The sequence below is a fragment of the Coregonus lavaretus genome (assembly GCF_964263955.1).
Source record: "Coregonus lavaretus genome assembly, chromosome: 7".
In the NCBI taxonomy this organism is placed as follows: Eukaryota; Metazoa; Chordata; class Actinopteri; order Salmoniformes; family Salmonidae; genus Coregonus; species Coregonus lavaretus.
In genome coordinates, this window is record NC_139994.1 from 7,902,225 (window position 1) to 7,909,643 (window position 7,419).

At 47.1% G+C, this 7,419-nt stretch overlaps 1 pseudogene across 1 annotated transcript; it reads left to right on the top strand.

The window, feature by feature from the left end:
* Positions 1-575: 575 nt before the first annotated feature.
* LOC311131864 (gasdermin-E-like) lies at positions 576-7,177 on the top strand (annotated as a pseudogene). The gene is made up of 6 exons: positions 576-780; positions 1,160-1,352; positions 1,798-2,003; positions 6,121-6,438; positions 6,683-6,753; positions 6,944-7,177. The product of its transcript is annotated as a gasdermin-E-like (transcript).
* Positions 7,178-7,419: the final 242 nt, after the last annotated feature.

The window sequence follows — 7,419 nt, forward strand, 5'->3', positions numbered from 1 at the left end:
TGTTATTGTTGTTTACTGATGTGTTCATGCAGGGCTCATCTGCAAAAGAGACAGTGGTCTCAGCATCACTCCCTGCTTAAAAAAAGGTTAAATAAAATGTACCATTCATTTCTATTTGGCACAAAATAATCTGAAACACAACCAAAATTAACTGCAAATGCATCCAACAAGTTTGTAGAGTCACAAGCTGGATTTAGTCATTGTGTGCTGGGAATATGGGACCAAATAAAACACTTTTGACTACTTTATTGACACCACCCTTGATAAAGATGACCAATAATGACTGTATAAAATAAATAATTCAAATAATGAGCTATATTGTATGCTCCAAAAAAGGTGTAAATCATATTATTTTATACTAACAGAGAAAAATATTTTGTTTAACAAGTAAAAACAAAAATTCTCAAAAAGGTAGTGGTCAAAATTATTGACACCCCTAAGGATACTTATAAATAATTTCGGACCCCACTGTAAATTGCCATAGGTGACTTCATCCTACTCTAGCGTTTGAGGCGTTTGTGTGTAATTTAGACTCCGCCTTCCTACAGGTGTTGGCCCTGCCCCCCCCACAAGTGATGTTTGCCAAGGCAACCGCAAACTTTGTCCGTCAGATCGACCCGGAAGGAACTCTGATCTCTGTTTGCCGCCTTAACGACTCAGACAAACTGGTTCCCATGGCACTGGTCGTCAAGCGCAACCGTTTCTGGTTCTGCCAAAAGTACCAGCCCTCTGGCTTCACACTCAGTCACATGTTGCTAGGAGACAAATAACTAATTCCAGGTAAAGTAGAGCCATGGTTACTCCTCATATACACCTCACATACATTTCTTATTTTGCCCAAGCACTGCTGTCTAAAACATATCTGGCCATTCATATCTTACACACCTATCTGACTTAATCCTACTTTGTGTTTTTTCTGTCTGTCTGTCTGTCTGTCTGTCTGTCTGTCTGTCTGTCTGTCTGTCTGTCTGTCTGTCTGTCTGTCTGTCTGTCTGTCTGTCTGTCTGTCTGTCTGTCTGTCTGTCTGTCTGTCTGTCTGTCTGTCTGTCTGTCTGTCTGTCTGTCTCTCTGTCTCTCTGTCTGTCTCTCTGTCTGTCTCTCTGAATGTGGGTGCACTCTTCCTACACTCTTGTCTCTGTCTCTGTGCTTGCTCTCTCAGACGTGTCTGAGTCAGACTTCCTGTCCTATGATGGGAGGTTTGGAGACAACCGGAGTGGGAAGCTGGACGCCAAGGCTGGGAACGTCAGTGTCAACATTGAGAGGCGGGGCTCCTCCAAGCTCCAATCATCATTCGGTAAACTGAAGAAGCAGGATGTTGATGTACGGAAGCTACTGCTGGCCTCCAATGACAGGTACTGTTCTCTCTCTCTCCCTCTCTCTCTCTCTCCTTCTCTCTCTCCTTCTCACTCTCTCTCTCTCTCTCTCTCTGTCTCGATCTCTCTCTCTCACCCCCCACCCCCCCCCCTCAATTCAATTAAACTCAAACGGCTTTATTGGCATGGGAAACATATGTTTACATTGCCAAAGCAAGTGAAATAGATAATAAACCAAAGTTAAATAAACAATCAAAAATGAACAGTAAGCATTACACTCACAAAAGTTCCAAAGGAATAGATTCATTTCAAATGTAATATTATGGCTATGTACAGTGTTATAACGATGGGCAAATAGTTAGTCCATCTCTCTCTCTCTCCATCTCTATTTGTGATTCCTTCCTCACACCAGACCCAGTCTCTCCAGTTGTCTTGATGTACATCCCTCTCAATCTCTTTAACCTCCCTCTCTCTCTGTGTGTAGGATGGTGGACATGCAGCATGTGCTAGTGCAGCAGTGTCAGAAGCGTGCAGAGGTGTTTGCTGTGTTGAAGGAGAGAGTCCTGACCACCACCCCCTGCTCCATCTCAGAACAGGTCCAGGAACAGGGCAAATGCCAGGGGGTTCTGGGACTACTGGGCAAACTAGGGAAACAAACTGTACAGGTGGGTTATTATACGTGTATATCAGGTGTGTGTTCTTACATATTATTACATGTTATTACGTGTGTGTATATATCAGGTGTGTGTTCTTACATATTACTACATAATAATAATAATAATATGCCATTTAGCAGACGCTTTTATCCAAAGCGACTTACAGTCATGCGTGCATACATTTTTGTGTATGGGTGGTCCCGGGGATCGAACCCACTACCTTGGCGTTACAAGTGCCGTGCTCTACCAGCTGAGCTACAGAGGACCACGTACATGTTATTATACGTGTATATCAGGTGTGTGTTCTTACATATTATTACATGTTATTACATGTGTGTATATATCAGGTGTGTGTTCTTACATATTATTACATATTATTACATGTTATTATAAGTGTATATCAGGTGTGTGTTCTTACAAATTGGTGCATTCAACTTAGGATAGCCAGTGGGACAACCACCACTGGGGGAGGGGGGGTGTAGAAGGATTACAGTTAGACTATTCCAGGTATTCCTTAAAGAGGTAGGGTTTCAAGTGTCTCCGGAAGGTGGTCAGTGACTCCGCTGTCCTGGCGTCGTGGGGGAGCTTGTTCCACCTTTGGGGTGCCAGAGCAGTGAATAGCTTTGACTGGGCTGAGCGGGAACTGTGCTTCCGTAGAGGTAGGGGGGCTAGCAGGCCAGAGGTGGATGAACATAGTTCCCTCGTTTGGGTGCCGTTCCCCTCACAGCTCCGTAGGCAAGCACCATGGTTTTGTAGTAGATGCAAGCTTCAACTGGAAGCCAGTGGAGTGTGCGGAGGAGCGGGGTGACATGAGAGAACTTGGGAAGGTTGAACACCAGACGGGCTGCAGCATTCTGGATAAGTTGTAGGGGTTTAATGGCACAGGCAGGGAGCCCAGCCAACAGCGAGTTGCAGTAATCCAGACGGGAGATGACAAGTGCCTGGATTAGGACCTGTGCCGCTTTCTGTGTAAGGTAGGGTCGTACTATGCAAATGTTGTAGAGCATGAACCTGCAGGATCGGGTCACCGCTTTGATTTTAGCGGAGAACGACAGGGTATTGTCCAGGGTCACGCCAAGGTTCTTTGCGCTCTGGGAGGAGGACACAATGGAGTTGTCAACCGTGATGGCGAGATCATGGAGCGGGCAGTCCTTCCCCGAAAGGAAGAGCAGCTCCGTCTTGCCGAGGTTCAGGTTGAGGTGGTGATCCGACATCCACACTGATATGTCTGCCAGACATGCAGAGATGTGATTCGCCACCTGGTTATCAGAAGGGGGAAAGGAGAAAATGAATTGTGTGTCGTCTGCGTAGCAATGGTAGAAGAGACCATGTGAGGATATGACAGAGCCAAGTGACTTGGTGTATAGAGAGAATAGGAGAGGGCCTAGAACTGAGCCCTGGGGGACACCAGTGGTGAGAGCACGTGGTGCAGAGACAGATTCTCACCACGCCACCTGGTAGGAGCGACCTGTCAGGTAGGACGCAATCCAAGAGTGAGCAGCGCCGGAGATGCCCAACTCGGAGAGGGTGGAGAGGAGGATCTAATGGTTTACAGTATCAAAGGCAGCAGATAGGTCTAGAAGGATAAGAGCAGAGGAGAGAGAGTTAGCTTTAGCAGTGCAGAGAGCCTCCGTGACACAGAGAAGAGCAGTTTCAGTTGAATGACCAGTCATGAAACCTGACTGGTTTGGATCAAGAAGGTCATTCTGAGAGAGATAGCAGGAGAGTTGGCTAGAGACGGCACGCTCAAGAGTTTTGGAGAGAAAAGAAAGAAGGGATACTGGTCTGTAGTTGTTGACATCGGAGGGGTCGAGTGTAGGTTTTTTGAGGAGGGGTGCAACTCTCGCTCTCTTGAAGACGGAAGGGACATGGCCAGCGTTCAAGGATGAGTTGATGAGCGAGGTGAGATAAGGGAGAAGGTCTCCGGAAATGGTCTGGAGAAGAGAGGAGGGGATAGGGTCAAGCGGGCAGGTTGTTGGGCGGCCGGCCGTCACAAGTCGCAAGATTTCATCTGGAGAGAGAGGGGAGAAAGAAGTCAAAGCATAGGGTAGGGCAGTGTGAGCAGGACCAGCGGTGTCATTTGACTTAATAAATGAGGATCGGATGTTGTTAACCTTCTTTTCAAAATGGTTGACGAAGTCATCCACAGAGAGGGAGGAGGGAGGGTGAGGAGGAGGATGATTCAGCAGGGAGGAGAAGGTGGCAAAGAGCTTCCTAGGGTTAGAGGCAAGGCTTGAAATTTAGAGTGGTAGAAAGTGGCTTTAGCAGCAGAAACAGAGGAAGAAAATGTAGAGAGGAGGGAGTGAAAAGATGACAGGTCCGCAGGGAGTCCGCTCGGCTGCCCGGAGCCCTGTTATGTGAGCTCGCAATGAGTCGTCAAGCCACGGAGCAGGAGGGGAGGACCGAGCCGGCCGGGAGGATAGGGGACATAGAGAGTCAAAAGATGCAGAAAGGGAGGAGAGGAGGGTTGAGGAGGCAGAATCAGAAGATCGGAGGGAGAAGGATTTAGCAGAGGGAAGAAATTATAGGATGGAAGAGGAGAGAGTAGCAGGAGAGAGAGAGCGAAGGTTGCGAAGGCACATTACCATCTGAATAGGGGCAGAGTGAGGAGTGTTGGAGGAGCGCGAGAGAGAAAAGGATACAAAGTAGTGGTCGGAGACTTGAAGGGGAGTTGCAGTGAGATTAATAGAAGAACAGCATCTAGTAAAGATGAGGTCAAGCGTATTGCCTGCCTTGTGAGTAGGGGGGGACGGTGAGAGGGTGAGGTCAAAAGAGGAAAGGAGTGGAAAGAAGGAGGCAGAGAGAAATGAGTCAAAGGCAGACGTAGGGAGGTTAAAGTCACCCAGAACTGTGAGGGGTGAGCCATCCTCAGGAAAGGAACTTATCCAGGCGTCAAGCTCATTGATGAACTCTCCAAGGGAACCTGGAGGGCAATAAATTATAAGGATGTTAAGCTTGAATGGGCTAGTGACTGTGACAGCATGGAATTCAAATGAGGAGATAGACAGATGGGTCAGGGGGAAAAGAGAGAATGTCCACTTGGGAGAGATGAGGATTCCTGTGCCACCGCCGCGCTGACCAGATGCTCTTGGGGTATGCGAGAACATATGATCAGACAAGGAAAGAGCAGTAGGAGTTGCAGTGTTTTCTGTGGTAATCCATGTTTCCGTCAGCGCCAAGAAGTCGAGGGACTGGAGGGTAGCATAGGCTGAGATGAACTCTGCCTTGTTGGCCGCAGAACGGCAGTTCCAGAGGCTGCCGAAGACCTGGAACTCCACGTGGATCGTGCGCGTAGGGACCACCAGATTAGAGTGGCAGCAGCCACGCGGTGTGAAGCGTTTGTATGGCCTGTGCAGAGAGGAGAGAACAGGGATAGACACATAGTTGACAGGCTACAGAAAAGGCTACAATAATGCAAAAGAGATCAGAATAAAATTAACTAAAAATCTGGGGAAGCGCGATAGCAGGGCCTCCCTCACTTACCTTTCACTGAAACACTCAAATATAACTCTCCCAACTTCCAGAATTTATAATTGTTGTAAACTACAGCGGTTCAATGTTTCTAGGAATAGACTCTAACTTACTTTATTCAGCTAGCTAACTTGGTACAGTATTCTTCCGTGAAAACCGCCCAGGGCACCGTATGCTATGACGCCATAGCTAACTAGCATGCTAGCATCCAATAACACAAACTACCAATAGTGTGTTATAACACTAAACAGATAATTTGTGTCCGTGTCTAGTTCCTTTCATAACGCATAAATAATTTAACGTTGGCTAGCTAGCACAAAGTCAGTCATGCTAGCTACACAAGTGGACTACCCATCTCGAATGTTCAGAAAGTGAAGCTTTGCGTTGCAAAATTCTCATTGACTAAAATGATATTGTATTTAGTTGCTACAGTACTGCTAGCTGGTAGTGTTGGCAAGCTAGCAATGGCTGTGGTGTTGACTTTGTTTGAAAAAATGGCGTCGCTGCGAACGAATGTAGCTGGCTAGCTAACCTCGATAGTTTCTCTATACTACACCTTTATCTTTGATAAAGGAATTTCTCTGTTAGCATCATATAGCGGTCTATTCGTCATATCGTCAGTGATGTGTCATCAGAAAAGTCAAGCTCTGATTGGTTATTTGTCTCCCTCTCCCCTACAGACTTGCAGGAGTTGGACTTGGAGGTCTATGTAGGTCAGTTAGCGGTTCTCCCAGAGTCCACCCGGTTCGCTCTGTTCCAGAGTCTCCGGGAGGTTCTAGTGGACAGAACCACACTCTCGGTTCTGGAACACATGGTAAGTGTCACAGTACCCAGGGCCAAATGTAGTACACTATACAGGTAGAAAGGGGCCATTTGGAATGCAGCCCTTGTCTGATGGTATTGTTTGGTGGAGTTTTTAGACCAGGCACAGTCATATCTGACACAGAATATATCCCCTCACCTGACCGCCACTCACCTGCTGGTCAGCGCCTTGGATGGTGTGTGTGTGTGTGTGTGTGTGTGTGTGTGTGTGTGTGTGTGTGTGTGTGTGTGTGTGTGTATGTGTGTGTGTGTGTGTGTGTGTGTGTGTGTGTGTGTGTGTGTGTGTGTGTGTGTGTGTGTGTGTGTGTGTGTGTGTGTGTGTGTGTGTGTGTGTGTGTGTGTGTGTGTGTGTGTGTGTGTGTGTGTGTGTGTGTGTGTGTGTGTTGCATTCTCTAACCCCTGTGTTTTGTGTTTCTGTAGCGTTGCCTAAAGCTGCTCTGACTCTGCTGGGACAATCTAGCCCTGATGTCCTGGAAGCCCTCAACCCTCTGGTCAGTCTGATTCAATTCACTTTATGATTCATGAGTGACTTTGTACAACTCACGATTCACTATTCCTGATTCACAAATAAGACTTTGATATGAATACTCTGATTCATTATTACAGTCCATAACTATGTTTACCCAGACACTAGTCACTGTAGACCCTGTACCTTACCAACCTGTGTTGTCTGTCCCACAGGTGACCAAGCTAAAGGTGAACGGTCAGTCCCTTCCCCTTGAGTCGCTGCCCCTCTCCCTACAGGATGAGGGGGCATTCCATTGGGCAGAGCAGCTCCTCCTCTCCTCCAATGTGACGCTGCGGAGAGAGACTGACAGGCTGTGGGCGGAGACAGGATGAAAGCCAGGAGTTTTTCCATTGCTCATGTGCATCGCTGTGCAAGGACTTACATCTCTGTATACTGGGAAGGGGTAGCATGCGTGCGTGCATGCATGCATGCATAGATGGATGGATGGGTATGTTTTAAGTGTGTGACATTTTTATAAATTCCAGTGTATCGCTTGTGTGTTTGCCCTATATACACTCAATTAATTATGTATTTTTGGAGACACTTACAAAAAGCTGTAAGAGAATCTACTCCAGAATATGAAACTAAGACTTTGTTATTGTCACGACTTCCGCCGAGGCTGCCTCCCCTCCTTGTTTGGGCAGGTTTC